Source organism: Tursiops truncatus, chromosome 9 (genome assembly GCF_011762595.2).
Source record: "Tursiops truncatus isolate mTurTru1 chromosome 9, mTurTru1.mat.Y, whole genome shotgun sequence".
Classification (NCBI taxonomy): domain Eukaryota; kingdom Metazoa; phylum Chordata; class Mammalia; order Artiodactyla; family Delphinidae; genus Tursiops; species Tursiops truncatus.
In genome coordinates, this window is record NC_047042.1 from 44,504,596 (window position 1) to 44,526,497 (window position 21,902).

The window sequence follows — 21,902 nt, forward strand, 5'->3', positions numbered from 1 at the left end:
CGTGGAAAAAACCCCATGATCTACTACTACCTGGTGACCTTTCCAAGTCACTGGATATTTTTGAGCCTCAGTTTTCCTCATCCATAAACCAGGAAAAAGGCATTTGCTCTGCCTTGTTCTAGGGATTTCTGAAAGGATCAAATAAAGTAGCATGTATGAAATGCTCTGTAAGACAAAGTATTCAACAAATGGAACAGTATTAATAATTGTAGAAAAATAAGAGTGATTATTAATTAAATAAAATGTATTAAACAATAACTGGGCTTTCTAGGACTAGGGCTTTTCTAAGAATTTTAAGAGTTATAAAGGAAAAAGGGTGAGTGACTTTTCTAAATGATAACTTCAAAACAAATAGCAATACTTCTGAGCAAAGCAAGGCTAGAGTTGTCCTCTGCCCTAGGACAGACATCAAAGCATCACTACATAATATCCTCCCAAGGCAACTCCAAAACAATAGTACGATTTATCAACCCCTTGCATCTCTATTATTTAGGAAGAGTCCTCATGGCCTACGGGCTAGTGAAGGTATCTCATTACTATTTCTCACCATGCACTTGAAGGCCACTTTGCCTACTGAACAATCAACACCATTTCTAATTAGATATATGAAGTATCAAAAACATGGCAATAACTTTCAGTAACAATTTACACACACACAACACACATATACAAACACTCCATTTTTAAGAAGGGATATAAACATCTTAAAAAAATTCTTTTAAATCTACAGGACCTTAATCCCTGAAGATAGCAATAAAAAAAGGGGATTGTTTGTGTAACTTGTACCAAAATAATGAGACATTTCCAAGTTTGTGTTTGAAGTTCTTTAAACAAGGTGGTCTTTTTAGTGAGCTGAGATAAAAATTTTAAACATTTTAGGGACCAAGCATTTGGTTGGCATTCTGCCACTTTCTACACCAGATAATTTCAGTTGCTGCTATTTGTCTCATATGTTTTTTATTCTCCCTCTAGGGAAGTCAAAGCCTTTTCACTTGCAGGCAAATTTTACTGTAGCTCTGGTAACTACTTTACAAGGTGATAAGCATTCACAAGAGGCTTTTATTAGGCTGGTAGCAAAAGCAAAAACTATGTGCACATATTTAGACAACATGTGCGAAATGGAAAACTTTAAACATATGAGAGCTCCAAGTTAACCTACTAAAACTGCATATCCCATGAAAAATCTGGGGGTAGAAAAAAGAAACATGCTAAATAGCCTCAAATATAACTGACTGTATATTTTCCTTGCCTTCAACTCAACATAACAGCTTGTTTAATTAACTATGTCAACTAATGCATATGCTAACTCATTGCTATCTGATTTTGCCCAGAGAATGTTTCCCTCCATCACTTTTCCAAATGATTTTACCAAGTTAGAACAGAAACTCTTGCTTTTATCATGTTTATTCCAACCGGTTCCATGAGTAGTGTCCCAAAGAAATAAATGGTCTGAACTCTATGGTACAATTAAGCTATGAGGGCAACTAAGCATTCAAACATGAGACTACTAGTTAAGACACAAAGTTCGAAAGTACTATACTAATCAGAGAAAGAAATGATCATCAGTTATCATAAACGTACCAGACATGAGGGGCCTTAAGGCAGGCCTTGGATTCTAGATAGGACTTGAGTAAGAGGAGAGAATAACAGCCTGGGAAATGACAAAAATAATGTGCCCGCATGATCAGCTTCCAGGGCTCAGAGAGACTGAGCAGGAGCTCTGATGAGGGGCAGTGGAAAATGTGGGGAAACAGACCGTTTGTTGGAAATCACTGCACTAGACTAGTTTTACACATCATTAAGTAAAACAGACTCAGTGATTTTCAAGTCTCCTTCCACTACTTGTAAGTTTACATCATAAATCTAATAAAATAAACTCTCCTTGCTTTGTAAAGATACAGTGCTTTTCCTGACAACGTAACTTTTTCTGACCTGTCCACTAGACTGTAGGCTTACCAAGAATGAGTTCCACCTTATACCCCCAGAGGTTGGTTCCAGTGTACAGCACATAAGCAGGGATCAAAATAAATGCTTCCTGAATGCTACAGCACAGAGTGCAGGATTAGAAAGTGAACTTTCTTGGCACAGAGTAATAAAAGTATAACCTTTCTCAGTTTGTCACTGTACATCCCATAAGGAGAACAGAATTTCTCAAAGTAACATCACAATGTAATTAGAAATCAGAAAGAAGAAGCAGTAGAATCTCAAAAAGAAAGATTTATAAGACAACCTACAGAATGGGAAAAAATAATTGCAAATCATATATCTGATAGACTTTTATCTAGAATATATAAAGAACTCTTATAACTCAATAATAAAAACATAAATACCCAAGTTAAAAATAAGGAAAAAATCTGAATAATCATCGGTCCAATAATGAAAATATACAAATGGCCAAAAAGCACATGAAAAAATGCTCAAATCATTAGCCATCAGGTAAATGCAAATCAAAGCCATAATAAGATACTACACCATATCCACTAGGATGACTACAATCAAAAAGACAGACAGGCAAGATCTTTTTTGACCCACCTCCTAGAGTAATGAAAATAAAAACAATAATAAACAAATGGGACCTAATTAAACTTAAAAGCTTTTGCACAGCAAAGGAAACAATAAACAAGATGAAAAGACAACCCTCAGAATGGGAGAAAATATTTGCAAATGAAGCAACTGACAAGGGATTAATCTCCAAAATATACAAGCAGCTCATGCAGCTCAATATCAAAAAAGAAACAAACAACCCAATCCAAAAATGGGCAGAAGACCTAAATAAACATTTCTCCAAAGAAGACATACAGATGGCCAACAAAAACATGAAAAGATACTCAACATCACTAATTATTAGAGAAATGCAAAACAAAATTACAGTGAGGTATCACCTCACACCAGTCAGAATGGTCACCATCAAAAAATCTATGAACAATAAATGCTGGAGAGGGTGTGGAGAAAAGGGAACACTCCTACAACTGTTGGTGGGAATGTAAATTGATACAACCACTATGGAGAACAGTATGGAGGCTCCTTAAAAAACTAAAAATGGGCTTCCCTGGTGGCGCAGTGGTTGAGAGTCCGCCTGCCAGTGCAGGGGACACGGGTTCGTGCCCCGGTCCGGGAAGATCCCACATGCCACAGAGCGGCTGGGCCCGTAAGCCATGGCCGCTGAGCCTGCGCGTCCGGAGCCTGTGCTCCGCAACGGGAGAGGCCACAACAGTGAGAGGCCCGTGTACCACAAAAAAAAAAAAAAAAAAAAAAAATACTAAACTCAAAACAAAACTACCATATGATCCAGCAATTCCACTCCTGGGCATATACCCAGAGAAAACCATAATTCAAAAAGATACATGCACCCCAATGTTCACTGCAGCACTATTTACAATCGCCAGGGCGTGGAAGCAACCTAAATGTCCATCAACAGAAGAATGCATAAAGAAGATGTGGTACATATATACAATAGAATATTACTCAGCCATATAAAGGAACAAAATTGGGTCATTTGTAGAGATGTGGATGGACCTAGAGGCTGTCATACAGAGTGAAGTAAGTCAGAAAGAGGAAAACAAATATCGTATACATTGCTTATATGTAGAATCTAGAAAAATGATACAGATGAACTTATTTGCAAAGCAGAAATAGAGACACAGACAGAGAGAACGGATGTATGGATAACGGGGGGAGAAGGGGGGACAGGATGAATTGGGAGATTGGGATTGACATATATACACTATTATGTATAAAATAGATAACTACTGAGAACCTACTGTATAGTACAGGGAACCCTACTCCATGCTCTGTGGTGACCTAAACGGGAAGGAAATCCAAAAAAGAGGGGATATATGCATATGTATAGCTGATTCACTTTGCTGTACAGCAGAAACTAACACAACACTGTAAAGCAAGTATACTCCAATAAAAATTAATTAAACAAGAAAAAACAGACAGACAGTAACAATTAGTATTGGCCAGGATATTGAGAAATTGGAACTTGCACACACTGCACTTAGGACTGTAAAATGGGCCAGTCTCTTTGCAAAACAGTCTGGAGTTTTTCAAATGATTAAACATAGAGTTACCATATGACTCAGCAATTCCACTCCTTGGTATATACCCAAGAGAAATGAAAACATATATACTCAAAAACCTGTACACAAATATTCACAGCAGCATTATTAATATTAGCCAAAAAGTAGATATAATCTGAATGTCTATTAACTGATGAATGAATAAACAAAATATGGTATAGCCATACAATGGAATATTATTCGGCAATAAAAAAGAATGGAATAATAATACATGTTCCAATGTGGATGAACCTTGAAAAGTAAAAGAAGTAAAGGACCCAGCCACAAAAGAAGTAAAATAAGCCAGTCAGAAAAGATCAAATATATTGTATGATTTCACTATGTGAAATGTCCAGAAAATGGAAATCTATAGAGGCAGAAAGTTTGGGGAAAATGAAAAGTAACTGCTACTGGGTACAGAGTTTCTTTCTGAAGTGATGAAAAGGTTCTACAGTTGCCTGTAAAACTACACAACGAGTGCTCTACTCTGTGAATATGTTAAAAGCCATTGAATTGTACACTTTAAGTAAGTTAATGTTATAGTATATGAATTATATCTGAATAAAGACTTTATTAAAAATATAGTTTCTGTTTAGGGTGATGAAAGAGTTTTGGAAATAGACAGTGGTGATGGTTTCACAACATTGTAAATGTAATTAATACCATTAAATTGTACATTTAAAATGGTTAAAATGGAAACTTTTATGTTATATATATTTTACCACAATAATTTTAAGAAAGTGCAGAATGGAAAAAAATAACTTACTTTCCCCAGTTTTAATTATGAGTAGATTCTTCCTTCAGTAGAAGCACTTTGTCCAAAGTAGGAAAATCCCACATCTAAAATATTTTATCAGACCATAGATAAAGGAAGTATTAACATGATTTTGGAAATTTTATTGAATAAATCAATCAGTATAACATTTAAAAAATTTGTAAAAGATATTAAAATCAAATGCATTCCCATTTCAGTTTTACAACTTATAAACTTCGTATATTTGTGGTTCTTAACCTGCCTTAACACTGTTTTTGACAGATGATGTTTGTTAACTGCTTTGCTATCTCCTGTAATGAGGAAACTGACTGTTACACTTCAGGTTTTAACAAATAGCATTTCTACTAACCTTTGCTAATTATGCTGTGCCTGTATTTTGCGTAACATTTCACACTACATTTATTCTCCTACTTTGATTTTAGAGCAACTTATTTGTAAAAAAGTGAATTTATATACATTTCATTTTGGCTCACCAGCCAAATCTGATTGTGTTGCTTCTAATCCAATTCTACACAGATACTTAAACAGAAATGCACCTTGATGTGACTAAACTGAATACTTAAATATACAGCACCTCTTTCAGATTTCAACAGGAATGTAGATACACAGACATAAATACAGACCAAGCAAAAACAGCCTAGTGCACGCACTGTAAAAGCCATGTGCTTTACAATAAATATTTCTGTGCAAGTCTTTTCAAATACACTGAGAATTATTACTTAAACATGATTGCATTTAAATGTATAGCACTTTGATGGGTTTAGTTTAAAGCAAGTCTATTACGACAGAAAGAAGAGCAAATGTTCTACCATAGTGCCGTTTTATATGAAATAAAACATCAATATCGGAGATGAAAAAAATTAAAGCATCAAACAATAGTAACTCTGTCGTCAATCAAGCTTATTTCAGATAAATGAATACAGAATTTCAAATCTGTGATTACTCATACTTACATTCTTTTCACTTGACAATCCTGAAAATCACTTTACCTAAAAATTTTGGTTCTAAATGTTAGGCTCATTAATTAAAAGAATTAATCCTCTAAGAAGTTGTCACTTAGAAAAGGCATCTTGAGAAACAGAGTAACAAATACTGACATGAGTTATGCCTTGATTTTTAAATTTTTTTATATTTATAAACATAAATAATATTATACATGGTGAAAATCTCATTTTCTGTGATGAAAAATAAATGTTAATCTTTTTAGATGAGAAAAATAATGACTGATGCACATTGGATGCAAGGGCCAGGAGACTCCAGAAACCATATTTTTTATAAACTTAACAAAAAAAACCCAATACATTTATTAAGTGCACACTTTGTGAAAGACATTTTCTTCTGCATTTTACATACTTGATTTCATTTAGTCCTCGCAAAAATTTCGTGCAGTAGGTATTCATTATGTATAGCCACTTCATACATGAGAAAACTAAGGATGAAGAGATTAAGTAGGCTGTGCAAATGTGCAGGAGTAAGGATTCGAACTAGAATTGAATCCAAGTCCATGCTCTTTCCATTACACCATTCTTTCTTCTACAAGTAAACATTCTATCATTTGCTAAAATAATTCAGTAGCATCAGCTGTTGCAACTGTAAAAAGGCTCGGGGAATACCAGACATATTCCTGAAGTCTGACTGGTAAAGCTATATTACCCAGCTACGAAGGGGAAATCATACTTAGGCAGAGCAATCCCTACTTTTCCAAGTTTGACACATCAGAACAAACAAGAAATCAAAACTAAATTAAACTCAACCTTAACATTTATATTTCTTAAAGTCCTATTAATCCAACCAGCAGAGGCATGTAATAATACATGGACAACAGGATGCTAATTTTATAAAAACAATTTCTACTTGGATTCTGCATGTTGTATATTTCCCACTCTGTATGTATCTTGTACATGTATTTGAACATGTCTTTTATAGGTGTATATTTAAAAAAATTACTCCAAAAGAGAGCTCCTCCAAGGTCATCTCACTGGTTAATTTCATTTATAAGTTATAGTGAGGTTTCTTTTTTGGATACCAATACATTTCTTTTTTTTTTTTTGGCAATCTGAATTACATTTATTTTTAAACAAGTGGGAGGAATATTGAGTGTCTTGAATGTTGTGTGCAAAACTGATCCACGTCACCATCTCACCGTCACAACTGAACATGGCAAGGCAGGTACATTGGTTTCCAGCATCACAGGCAACACTGCATGTACGTTTTTTAATGAATAATGTAAACTTCAGTGTTAAGGCAGCTGGTAGTAATGCTGAACACAGGCTTAGCTCCGTGCCCATTTCAGGAATGAGACGGTCAGCACTTGAAAACAAACTGTGAGAGGAGAAAAGGGGAGCCGGCATTATCTGACAAAAACAGTGTGTCAAAATATTTTCCCTTTCACACACACAAAAAGAAATACTGGAACATTTAGAAAAACAAAGCACCCATCCCGCCAACTTCAGCCTGTTCTTTAACAAATACTTCAAAATACTGATAAATAACAGTGACTGCAAGCAGAATTCCAGTGCCTGAGCCGATGGCCCCGAGGAAGTCAGCCAACACGGACAGGGCGCCGAGGCACAAGTTGCCGAACGCAGCTGCTATGGGGATGCACCTATTAAGCTCATGAACCATAGAGGTATCCCTGTGGCCTCTCATTACGATTTGCTGTTCTTTAAGCTGTTCAGCTACATCTTTGGCTGAGGAACCAGACACCACTATCCACATCTTAGAAAAGAATGCACATGATCCCAACATGAAGATGCTATAAACAACCACATGGACAGGATCCTCAAATATGGCGCCCATGGACTCAGGAGGAGAAAGGTAGTAACAAAGGCCCCCCACTCGGTAAGAACAAGCAGATCCTTCCCAACTGACATCAGTCCATGGTCCTGGTAAATTTACTAAAAAGTTGCCTGGTAAATTTACTAAAAATCGAACTGACAGCATCTGGGAAATAACATACAGTTTGGATGATGGGGATGTTGGAGGTGTAGAAGAGCTTGGGGTAGCTGCTGTACTGCCCTCAGTACTGGGCCGACTTAATGGGCAGATCCACACGAAATCCCTGAAAATATATAACAGCAAACACGAAAACTGTGGCAATGAGGTTCATGAGATTGGGTAAATTCTGATGACTGAAAGCCTCCGTTAGAGCTTGACCTGTGTCTGTCCTGGTGGCCAGTAAATAAAAGACAGCTATGACTGCACCCTCAAACTCAGTACCTCTGCCACTGTTAATGGTAGTGGGACTAAAGGCCTTCCAGACAATGGTTTCACAGATGTTGGTGGCAATAAAGAGGGAAATCCCAGACCCCAAGTCGTAACCCTTCTGTAGCAGCTCATCTAACAGCAGCACAATCAAACCAGCAACAAACAAGTGAATGATGATAAGGAGACAGATTCCAGCACCCATTTCAGCGGTATCCCCGTACAGGTCCGTCATGACATACACAATGGCTTGCCCAATCGTAATGATCATACCAGATAGTTTTGGGGCTCCACTGAATAGGGCTCTGTCTTTGGGTATATCTCCAACTTCAATGATTTTGGCTTCAGCTAACAACTGCATAATCAAACCAGATGTTACAACTGGGGAGATACCCAATTCCATTAAAGTTCCTCTGTTGAATGCAAAAATAACTCTCATCCAGTAGAAAGGATCTGCAGAATCTGATGACATGATTCCAAACAGTGGTATCTGACAACATACTAAGAAGATGAAAAGAGTTATAGCAGTCCATAGTACCTTCTCTCTCTAAACTGGATTTGCCTTTCAGGTTTCTGAATTTCTGGTAGAACTGCACAGAAAGGTTTGATAACTTCTAAAAATGTGATGCCCATGGCGGCAGCTAGGGCCACCCGGTGGGGCCCAGCGACCTCGGCACGTCCTTCGCTAGGGTCCCGCGGCTTGGGCCTCGGTGCCTGCTCCCGACACGCTCCGGCCAGCCCCACCAATACATTAAAAAGGCATTTTTTAGGGAAAAAAATATAGATGTACATACATATATAATTATAAAGGTAATGTAAGCTTACTCCAACTACACAAGAATGGGTCTAATTCTTACTGAAACACTTTTCTCTTAGCTTTCCCAACACCCTTTCTCCTCAGTATTTTCCTCTTGACTCTCTGGCTGTTCTTTCTCAGTCCATCTTTGAATGTCTCCTATTCTACTCAAGGTCTAGGTTTTAGAGCTCCCTAGGGCCAGGTCCTGGGCTCTCTTTCTCAACATTCCCTCCCTAGGTGATCACATTCATTCACAAAGATGTAAATACCATCTGCACCCTGATAATCCCCAGATTTATACTGTAAGCCCAAACCTCTACAAAAAACCTCCTTTACTACATAAAAGTTAATTTGTCTAAAAACTGAACTCTTGATGTTCCCCCCAAACCTGTTCCTTCTCTAGACTTCTATATCCTCCACCCTATGGCTCATGCCATCAGACACTTATTTAATTCTAGGGAACCTCCTTGCCCCCATATATAATCCACCACCATATCCCCAAATACATTCTAAATGTGCCCACTTCTCTCCATTTCTACTGTCACTACTCTAGTCCAAGTGACCACTACCTCTCGCCTGGACTATTTATTATTGCTCTAGGCCATATCCTACAGATTCTCCTCTTTAATTTAAAGACCAGTGAGGTCTTTAAATTAAGACAAACAAACAAAAAACAGATACTATCATTCCTCTGATTAAAACTCCTTCAAAAATTTCCCCTTGCACTTCAGGTCAAAATTCAAACTGCCAAACCTTGTATATTCTGACCTGCCTGTTCCTATCCAATTTCATCCCAGGTTTTTGCTCCCCTCTGTACTTCAGTGATACTGGTCTTCTTTCAGTTCTTCCAGTAAGCCAAAATCCTTACTGCCTCAGGGTTTTTGCACATGCTGTTTCCTCTACCTGGAACGCTTTCCTCCACTTCTTGCCCAGCTAACTCTGATTCATCGTTCAAGTTTCAGCACAAATATCACTTCCTGAGCCACCTCCTACCCTAAATTAGTTCCCCCTTGTGAATTCTTTCTCATAGCATCCTTTTCTTTCATATAACTCATTACAATTTGTAAGTAAATACATATGTGTGTGTATGCATATGTGCATATTAAATGCCTGGCTCTTCCACTACGTTGTTAAATTCATGAAGACAGGGACCACGTCCATCTTGGTCACCTCTGCATAGCCAACATTTTACATAGTGTCTGGCACATAATGGGTGCTTTATAAATATTTGCTGAATTAATCAATTAGTAAAAAGTTTCCTTCTCCACCAACACGTTGTTCCTGAAAGCAACCATTGTAAGTTGCTTTCCAGACATGAAAACATATGATTAAAGGGTAAAGAGTTCAGGAGCTTGGCTCAAGATGGCAGAGTAGAGGACATACTCTCACTCTCTCTTGTGAGAGCACCGGAATCACAACTAACTGCTGAACAATCATCGACAGGAAGCTACTGTAATTCACCAAAAAAGATACCCCACATCCAAATACAAAGGAAAAGCCACAATGAGACGGTAGGAGGGGTGCAATCAAAATAAAATCAAATCCCATAACTGCTGGGTGGGTGACTCACAAACTGGAGAACACTTATACCACAGAAGTCCACCCACTGCAGTGAAGGTTCTGAGCCCCAGGCTTCCCAATCTGGGGGTCTGGCAATGGTAGGAGGAATTCCTAGAGAATCAGACTTTGAAGGTTAGCGGGATTTGATTGCAGGACTTTGACAGGACTGCGGGAATCAGAGACTCCACTCTCGGAGGGCACACACAAAGTAGTGTGCGCATCAGGACCCAGGGGAAGGAGCACTGACCCCATAGGAGACTGAACTAGACCTACCTGCTAGTGTTGGAGGGTCTCCTACAGAGGTTGGGGTGGCTGTGGCTCACCGTGTGGACAAGGACACTGGCAGCAGAAGTTCTGGGAAGTAGTGCTTGGCGTGGGCCCTGCCAGAGTCAGCCATTAGCCCCACCAAAGAGCCTGGATAGGCTCCAGTGTTGGGTCACCTCAGGCCAAACAACCATCAGGGAGGGAACTCAGCCCCACCAATCACCAGACAAGTGGATTAAAGTTTTACTCAGCTCTGCCCAGCAAAGCAACAGCCAGCTCTACCCACCACCAGTCCCTCCCATCAGGAAACTTTCACAAGCCTCGTAAATAGCCTCATTAACCAGAGGGCAGACAGCAGAAGCAAGAAGAACTACAATCTTGCAGCCTGTGGAACAAAAACCCCATTCACAGAAAGACAGACAAGATGAAAAGGCAGAGGGCTATGTACCAGATGAAGAAACAAGATAAATCCCCAGAAGAACAACTAAATGAAGTGGAGATGGGCAACCTTCCAGAAAAACAATTCAGAATAATGTTAGGGAAGATGATCCAGGACCTTGGAAAAAGAATGGAGGCAAAGAAAATAATGAAGGAAACGATAGCAACGATCAATAAAATTAAAAGCTGGTTCTTTGAGAAGATAAACAAAATTGATAAACCGTTAGCCAGACTCATCAAGAAAAAAAGGGAGAAGACTCAAATCAATAGAATTAGAAATGAAAAAGGAGAAGCAACAACTGACACTGCAGAAATACAAAGGATCATGAGAGATTACTACAAGCAACTATATGCCAATAAAATGGACAACCTCGAAGAAATGGACAAATTCTTAGAAATGCACAACCTTCAGAGACTGAACCAGGAAGAAAACAGGAAATATGAACAGACCAATCACAAGCACTGAAATTGAAACTGTGATTAAAAATCTTCCAACAAACAGAGGCCCAGGACCACATGGCTTCACAGGCGAATTCTATCAACCATTGAGAGAAGAGGTATCACTTATCCTTCTCAAACTCCCCCAAAATATAGCAGAGGGAGGAACACTCCGAAACTCATTCTACGAGGCCACCATCACCCTGATACCAAAACCAGACAAAGATGTCACAAAGAAAGAAAACTACAGGCCAATATCACTGATGAACATAGATGCAAAAATCCTCAACAAAATACTAACAAACAGAATCCAACAGCACATTAAAAGGATCATACACCATGATCAAGTGGGGTTTATCCCAAGAATGCAAGGATTCTTCAATATACGCAAATCAAACAATGTGATACACCATATTAACAAACTGAAGGACAAAAGCCATATGATCATCTCAATAGATGCAAAGAAAGCTTTTGACAAAATTCAACACCCATTAATGATAAAAAGCCTCCAGAAAGTGGGCATAAAGGGAACTTTCCTCAACATAATAAAGGCCATATATGACAAACCCACAGCCAACATTGTCCTCAATGGTGAAAAATTGAAACCATTTCCGCTAAGATCAGGAACAAGACAAGGTTGCCCACTCTAACCACCATTATACAACATAGTTTTGGAAGTTTTAGCCAAAGCAATAAGAGAAGAAAAAGAAATAAAAGGAATCCAAATCAAAAAACAAGTAAAACTGTCACTGTTTGCAGATTACATGATACTATGTGTAGACAATCCTAAAGATGCCACCAGAAAACTTCTAGAGCTAATCAATGAATTCGGTAAAGTAGCAGGATACAAAATTAATGCACAGAAATCTCTTGCATTCCTATACACTAATGATGAAAAATCTGAACGTGAAATTAAGAAAACACTCCCATTTACCATTGCAACAAAAAGAATAAAATATCTAGGAATAAACCTACCTAAGGAAAAAAAGACCTGTATGCAGAACATTATAAGAAACTCATGAAAGAAATTAAAGAGGATACAAATAGATGGGGAGAGATATACCATGCCCTTGGAGTGGAAGAATCAACACTGTGAAAATGACTATACTACCCAAAACAATCTAAAGATTCAATGCAATCCCTATCACCCTACCAACGGCATTTTTCACAGAGATAGAATGAAAAATTTCACAATTAGTATGCAAACACAAAAGACCCCGAATAGCCAAAGCAATCTTGAGAAGAAAAACGGAGCTGGAGGAAAAAGGTTCCCTGACTTCAGACTATACTACAAAGCTACAGTAATCAAGATAGTATGGTACTGGCAAAAAAAAGAAATATAGATCAATGGAACAGGATAGAAAGCCCAGAGATAAGCCCACATACATATGGTCACCTTATCTTTGATAAAGGAGGCAAGAATATATAGTGTAGACAAGACAGCCTATTGAAAAAGTGGTGCTGGGAAAACTGGACAGGTACATGTAAAAGAATGAAATTAGAACACTCCCTAACACATTACACAAAAATAAGCTCAAAATGGATTAAAGACCTAAATGTAAGGCCAGAAACAATCAAACTCTTAGAGGAAAACATAGGCAGAACACTCTATGACATAAATCACAGCAAGATCCTTTTTGACCCATTTCCTAGAGAAATAGAAATAAAAACAAAAGTAAACAAATGGGACCTAATGAAACTTAAAAACTTTTGCACAGCAAAGGAAAACTTAAACAAGACCAAAAGACAACCCTCAGAATAGGAGAAAATATTTACAAATGAAGCAACTGACAAAGGATTAATCTCCAAAATTTACAGGCAGCTCATGCAGCTCAATATCCAAAAAACAAACAACCCAATCCAAAAATGGGCAGAAGACCTAAATAGACATTTCTCCAAAGAAGATATACAGATTGCCAACAAACACATGAAAGAATGCTCAACATCATTAATCATTAGAGAAATGCAAATCAAAACTACAATGAAATATCATCTCACACCAGTCAGAATGGCCATCATCAAAAAATCTAGAAACAATAAATGCTGGAGAGGGTGTGTAGAAAAGTGAACACTCTTGCACTGTTGGTGGGAATGTAAATTAATACAGCCACTATGGAGAACAGTATGGAGGTTCCTTAAAAAACTAAAAATAGAATTACCATAAGATCCAGCAATCCCACTACTGGGCATATACCCTGACAAAACCATAATTCAAAAACAGTCATGTACCAAAATGTTCAGTGCATCTCTATTTACAATAGCCAGGACATGGAAGCAACCTAAGTGTCCATCAACAGATGAATGGATAAAGAAGATGTGGCACATATATACAATGGAGTATTACTCAGCAATAAAAAGGAACGAAACTGAGTTATTTGTAGTGACGTGGATGGACCTAGAGACTGTCATACAGAGTGAAATAAGTCAGAAAGAGAAAAACAAATACCGTATGCTAACACATATATATGGAATCTAAAAAAACCCAAAAAAAGGGTCATGAAGAACCTAGGAGCCAGACGGGAATAAATACGCAGACCTACTAGAGAATGGACTTGAGGATACAGGGAGAGGGAAGGGTAAGCTGGGACAAAGTGAGAGAGTGGCATGGACACATATACACTACCAGGCGTAAAATAGATACCTAGTGGGAAGCAGCTGCATAGCACAGGGAGATCAGCTCAGTGCTTTGTGACCACCTAGAGGGATGTGTTAGGGAGGGTGGGAGGGAGGGAGACGCAAGAGGGAAGAGATATGGGGACATATGCATACGTATAACTGATTCACTTTGTTATAAAGCAGAAACTAACACAGCATTGTAAAGCAATTATACTCTAATAAAGATGTTAAAAAAAAAAGAATGGAGGCAAAGAATGAGAAGATGCCAGAAATGTTTAACAAAGACCTAGAAGAATTAAAGAACAAACAAACACAGATGAACAATACAATAACTGAAATGAAAAATACACCAGAAGGAATCAAAAGCAGCATACCTGAGGCAGAAGAACGGATAAGTGACCTGGAAGACAGAATGGTGGAATTCCCTGCTGCACAACAAAATAAAGAAAAAGAATGAAAAGAAATGAAGACAGCCTAAGGACCTCTGGGACAACATTAAACGCAACAACATTCACATTATAGGGGTCCTAGAAGGAGAAGAGAGAGAGAAAGGACCCGAGAAAATATCTGAAGAGATTATACTTGAAAACTTCCCTAACATGGGAAAGGAAATAGCAACCCAAGTCCAGGAAGCGCAGAAAGTCTCATACAGGATAAACCCAAGGAGAAACACACCGAGACACAAAGTAATCAAATTGGCAAAAACTGAAGACAAAAATTATTGAAAGCAGCAAGGGAAAAATGACAAATAACATACAAGGGAACCCCATAAGGGTAACAGCTGATTTCTCAGCAGAAACTCCACAAGCCAGAAGCGAGTGGCTGGACATATTTAAACTGATGAAAGGGAAGAACCTACAACCAAGATTATCTACCCGGCAAGGATCACATTCAGATTCGCTGGAGAAATCAAAAGCTTTACAGAAAAGCAAAAGCTAAGAGAATTCAGCACCACCAAACCAGCTCTACAACAAAGGCTAAAGGAACTTCTCTAAGTGGGAAACACAAGAGAAGAAAAGGACCTATAAAAACAAACCCAAACCAATTACGAAAATGGTAATAGGAACATACATATCGATAAGTACCTTAAATGTCAATGGATTAAATGCTCCAACCAAAAGATACAGGCTCGCTGAATGGATACAAAAACAAGACCCATATATATGCTGCCTACAAGAGACCCACTACAGACCTAGGGACACATACAGACTGAAAGTGAGGGGATGGAAAAAGATATTCCATGCAAATGGAAATCAAAAGAAAGATGGGGTAGCAATACTCATATCAGATAAAATAGACTTTAAAATAAAGCCTGTTACAAGAGACAAGGAAGGACACTACACAATGTTCAAGGGATCAATCCAAGAAGAAGATGTAACACTTATAAATATATATGCACCCACCATAGGAGCACCTCAATACAAAACGCAACTACTAACAGCTATAAAAGAAGAAATCAACAGTAACAATAATAATGGGGGATTTTAACACCTCACCTACACCAATGGACAGATCATCCGAACAGAAAATGAATAAGGAAACACAAGCTTTAAATGACACAATACACCAGATAGATTTAATTGATACTTATAGGACATTCCATCCAAAAACAGCAGATTACACTTTCTTCTCGAGTGCACATGGAATATTCTCCAGGATAGGTCACATACTGGGTCACAAATCAAGGCTCAGTAAATTTAAGGAGATTGATATCATATCAAGCAACTTTTCTAACCACAACGCTATGAGATTAGAAATCAATTACAGGGAAAAAAAAAGTAAAAAACACAAACACATGGAGGCTAAACAATACATTATTAAATAACCAAGAGATCACTGAAGAAATCAAAGAGGAAATCAAAAAATACCTAGCGACAAATGACAATGAAAACACAACGATCCAAAACCTATGGGATGCAGCAAAAGCAGTTCTAAGAAGGAAGTTTATAGTAATACAACCCTACCTCAACAAACAAAAAACATCTCAAATTAACAATCTAACCTTACACCTAAAGGAACTAGAGAAAGAAGAATAAACAAAACCCAAAGTTAGCAGAAAGAAAGAAAGAAATAACGATCAGAGCAGAAATAAATGAAATAGGAACAAAGAAAACAATAGCAAAGATCAATAAAACTAAAAGTTGTTTCTTTGAGAAGATAAACAAAATTGATAAACCATTAGCAAACAAAACAAAATTGATAAACCATTAGCAAACGATAAACCATTAGCAAACAAAACAAAATTGATAAACCATCATCAAGAAAAAGAGGGAGAGGACTCAAATCAATAAAATTAGAAATGAAAAAGGAGTAGTTACAACACACACCGCAGAAATACAAAGCATCCTAAGAGACTACTACAAGCAACGCTATGCCAATAAAATGGACAACCAGGAAGAAATGGACAAATTCTGAGAAAGGTATAACCTTCCAAGACTGATCCAGGAAGAAATAGAAAATATGAACAGACAAATCACAAGTAATGAAATTGAAACTGTGATTAAAAATCTTCCAACAAACAAAAGTCCAGGGTCAGATGCCTTCACAGGTGACTTCTATCAAACATACAGAGAAGAGCTAACACCCATCCTTCTCAAAGTCTTCCAAAAAATTGCAGAGGAAGGAAGACTCCCAAACTCATTCTATGAGGCCACCATCACCCTGACACCAAAACCAGACAAAGATACTCCAAAGAAGAAAATCAGAGAAAAATATCACTTATGAATAGAGATGCAAAAATCCTCAGCAAAATACTAGCAAACAGAATCCAACAACACACTAAAAGGATCATACGCCATGATCAACTGGGATTTATTCCAAGGATGCAAGGATTCTTCAATATATGCAAATCAAAGAATGTGATACACCGTATTAACAAACTGAAGAATGAAAACCATATGATCATCTCAATAGATGCAGAAAAAGCTTTTGAGAAAATTCAACATCCATTTATGATAAAAACTCTCCAGTAAATGGGCACAGAGGGAACCTACCTCAACATAATAAAGGCTATGTACAACAAACCCACAGCAAACATCATTCTCAATGGTGAAAAACTGAAAGCATTTCCTCTAACATCAGGAACAAGACAAGGCTGTCCACTCTCACCAGTATTATTCAACATAGTGTTGGAAGTCCTAGCCACGGCAATCAGAGAAGAAAAAGAAATAAAAGGAATACAAATTGGAAAAGAAGAAGTAAAACTGTCACTGTTTGCAGATGACATGACACTATACATAGAGAATCCTAAAGATGCCACCAGAAAACTACTAGAGCTAATCAATGAATCTGGTAAAGTTGCAGGATACAAAATTAATGCACAGAAATCTCTTGCACTCCTATACACTAATGATGAAAAATCTGAAAGAGAAATTAAGGAAACATTCTCATTTACCATTGCAACAAAAAGAATAAAATACCAAGGAATAAACCTACCTGGGAGACAAAAGACCTGTATGCAGAAAACTATGACACTGATGAAAGAAATTTAAGATGATACAAACAGATGGAGAGATATATACCATGTTCTTGGATTGGAAGAATCAATATTGTGAAAATGACTATACTACCCAAAGCAATCTACAGATTCAATGCAATCCCTATCAAACTACCAATGGCATTTTTTACAGAACTAAAACAAAAAATCTTAAAATTTGTATGGAGACACAAAAGACCCCGGATAGTCAGAGTGGTCTTGAGGGAAGAAAACGGAGCTGGAGGAATCAGACTCCCAGACTTCAGACTATACTACAAAACCTACAGTAATCAAGACAATATGGTACTGGCACAAAAACGGAAATATAGATCAATGGAACAGGATAGAAAGGCCAGTGATAAACCCACACACTTATGGTCAACTAATCTATGACAAAGGAGGCAAGGATATACAATGGAGAAAAGACAGTCTCTTCAATAAGTGGTGTTGGGAAAACTGGACAGCTACATGTAAAAGAATGAAATTAGATCACTCCCTAACACCGTACACAAAGATAAACTCAAAATGGATTAGAGACCTAAAGGTAAGACTGGACACTATAAAACTCTTAGAGGAAAACATAGGAAGAACACTCTTTGACATAAATCACAGCAACATCTTTTTTGATCCACCTCCTAAAGTAATGGAAATAAAAACAAAAATAAATGAATGGGACCTAATGAAACTTAAAAGTTTTTGCATGGCAAAGGAAACTACAAATAAGACCAAAAGACAACCCTCAGAATGGGAGAAAATATTTGCAAACGAATCAACGGACAAAGGATTAATCTCCAAAATATATAAACAGCTCATGCAGCTCAATATTAAAAAAACAAACAACCCAATACAAAAATGGGCAGACCTAAATAGACATTTCTCCAAAGAAGACATACAGATGCCCAAGAGGCACATGAAAAGTTGCTCAACATCACTAATCATTAGAGAAATGCAAATCAAAACTACAGTGAGGTATCACCTCACATCAGTTAGAATGGGCATCATCAGAAAATTTACAAACAACAAATGCTGGAGAGGGTATGGAGAAAAGGCAACCATCTTGCACTGTTGGTGGAAATGTAAATTGATACAGGCACTATGGAGAACAGCAAGGTTCCTTAGAAAACTAAAACTAGAACTACCATATGACCCAGCAATCCTACTACTGGGCACATACCCAGAGAAAACTATAATTGAAAAAGCACATGCACCCCAATGTTCATTGCAGCACTATTTATGATAGCCAGGTCATGGAAGCAACCTAAATGCTCATTGACAGACGAATGGAAGACGATGTGGTACATATATACAATGGAATATTACTCAGCCAGAAAAAGGAACGAAATTGGGTCATTTGTAGAGACGTGGATGGATCTAGAGACTGTCATACAGAGTGAAGTAAGTCATAAAGAGAAAAACAAAATATCGTAAATTAACGCATATATGTGGAACCTAGAAAAATGGTACATATGAACCAGTTTGCAGAGCAGAAATTGAGACACAGGTGTAGAGAACAAACGTATGGACATCTGAGCAGGCAGCATGTCATTTGGAGCACGTCCATAGTGGTTTAACAGCAGCATTTTATCACTATAGTAAGTTTTAAGAGGAAGGTGGTAAGAAGGATTTCTTCAATAAAACTGTAATTATAAAGTGGTTAATTGTATTACAGTAAAAAAGAAAGTATTTTATTTAGGAGTAAAAAATAATTTTGTCACTTTAGAAAGGTGTTAAATTTTTAGTAAGTTGATTTAATGTCTTATACTTAGTAGTCCCACTTTCAGAAGAGATATGCATGTTTTGCTCAGTCCTTATCACATCAATGGCAGTTAACTGAAAAATCCAAAATTACTTTTTAGCAAGCCAATGGTTTCATGTTTATTCAAGTTAATGTTGGCTCAATAGGCAGAGAGGACCAGAACTGTCATTCTAATGTGTTTTTAATTTATTTTTAAATTGAAGTATAGTTCTAATTGTTTTAATTCGTTGCATTAAAAATCTGTTAAAAACAAAAACGAAAACAAACCAAACCTCCTACTTTATTTTTCCTTGCACTTAAAAGAGGAATTCAAAGTTCCTCTAGTAAGTTCAACACCTGGGGGAACTTCATTAAGCGCTATTCCCTGAAATTACCGCTTCACGGTGCAAAATAGGGGCTTTATAATCTGAAGAAGTTAATGTAATGTGCACTGCTGCTCAGGGACTCACAGTGGCACTGGGAAATGCTGCCATGCTATTACCTTAATTAATGTTTCCATCAAATGAGTGGAGTGCAAAAAAAAAAAAAATTCATAACTAAAAGTCAGGGTTTAAAGGATTTGGAGAAACAATGAATTCCTGATTTCAACATTAGCTGAGGAAGACTTTAATTTCTGCTCTCAAACAGTCTTTAATTCTGGTAGCTACGTGTCAAGACATAAATGGATGCTGGATAAAGTTCAAAGATACTAAAATGATTAAGGAATCTGTTGACTGCTACATGTAGTAAACTGTAAAAAGTGTTATGACACTTCAGGATGGAAAAGGCAATATAAAAGGCAGATTATAAGACTGCATAGTGTTATGAACTGTTATGAAAGGTATATCCTACTCGAACTTGTTTGCCAAATTTCAAAATTCTAGAATTTAAGATTTCTACAACAAAGGCAATACCAACTTAAATTTTGAAATAATTTAAGACAAATAAAATATTATTCTAAGCTGTGGAGAGAAAACATCAATCTTGTAAGAATCAGTGTAAAACTAAATTTTAATAGTTTGAAGGAGAATTTGGGTGATTTTTATAGATTTTATGGACTTAAAAGTAATCTTGCAAATATATTTGGGTGGGGATAGAGAATAGCTGACTTTTAAAGGTTGTTATTACAAACAATAGTCATAAATTCTCACAAACCTTCCTTTGAGGTGAATGCAAAAAATACAGGTCTGGACCAAACACCAGAATTCTTTGCTTCCTATTAAAAAGTTGCTACTGGCCAGTTCTCGAATGAAAGTGTTCGCAGAATTTCAAATCTGCCTCATGCCTTGAACGTAGGAGCAATTCCAGGGTTTCAAGAATTTTTAACAATCAAGGGAAAGAAGGGGGTTCACTGCATAATAATTAGATGCTAAACAGTCTTGACTTATTTAAGCTGCCTTTCTATTTTCCTCATTGACACAGGAACTATCAAGTTTACTCAGATTTCTCTTTGGGCAAGTCCTGGCTAACCTTCTGGGCTCCCCTGTGTATAGACATATATGTAGAATCTGAACATCTTTATAAGTTTCTCCAACCAACCACTGGCAAGCTGGGTCATTTCTTCTACTCTTCATGAATTCATCATCAATCCAAAGTGGCAATTTTAAAATCCTACGGTTTCTCTGAAGATCATGAAATACCTTGATTAGTACAGCCTCACAGTTTTTCTTTTTTACATATAAATTTTAAGGAAAACTAGCTTTTGATCCTAATGTAAATATTCCGATTTTCTAAGGGTACTGCTTGACTTGCTGTTATTAGGAACACCAGTCAGCTTCCTTGACAAAACTGATCTTGAGGAATCTAAGTTTTGAAAATACTTCTGACTGTTTTTAGACAGCAAATGTGCCGAGGTCAAACCATATGGCACAAGAATAAATAATCAGTTGCTTCAAAGAAACACTTGTTGAGCTACTGATGTGTGCTACAAAGAACTATCTCATTTTTTGGAGCACTACATGAAAGGGCAGGTGTTAGGAATGGGGAAAAATGCCAAATCTCACTTGAGGTTACAGCAGCTTACTGACAATATGGTGAATGTCACAGGGACCAGGCAAGGTAATGACGGTGAGATATAAATTGACTACGTGATTAAACCTTAAATGTCTGATGCGACAGCAGTTCATTACTAAGTATTTATAGGGTCTCATCTGTGGTGTGTCAAGTTAAAACTCTGATATTGTAACAAACTATGCTAACTTTCTACTTTAAAAATGCATTAATCCAAGCTACTTAAGGAATACTTATGTAACAGTTAAGCAATATTTTATTTATTTTAAAAGTTTATAATTTGTTCAGATATTGTACCTGAATACTGGTGCTGAGAAGTAAAAATAATTTCTTACCCTTTTCCCTAAAATGTCTGCCAGTTCTTTCAGGAATTCAAACAACAAGATTTCATTCCCTATACCCTGTCTCCTCCTTTTTATTTCCTTTCCCTGTTCTCTATCTCACCTGGGAATGTTGACCTTGAAGCCAATGGCTTGACCTTTGGCAGCTACCATCTAATTCCAAGTGGAGTCATGTCAAGGCAACTGCAC

At 37.2% G+C, this 21,902-nt stretch overlaps 1 protein-coding gene and 1 pseudogene across 5 annotated transcripts in view; both read right to left on the minus strand.

The window, feature by feature from the left end:
* The window catches only part of UMAD1 (UBAP1-MVB12-associated (UMA) domain containing 1), a 271,475-nt gene that overhangs the window by 138,945 nt on the left and 110,628 nt on the right, over positions 1-21,902 (minus strand). The window lies entirely within an intron of this gene.
* On the minus strand, positions 4,910-12,037 carry LOC109548749 (protein transport protein Sec61 subunit alpha pseudogene; annotated as a pseudogene).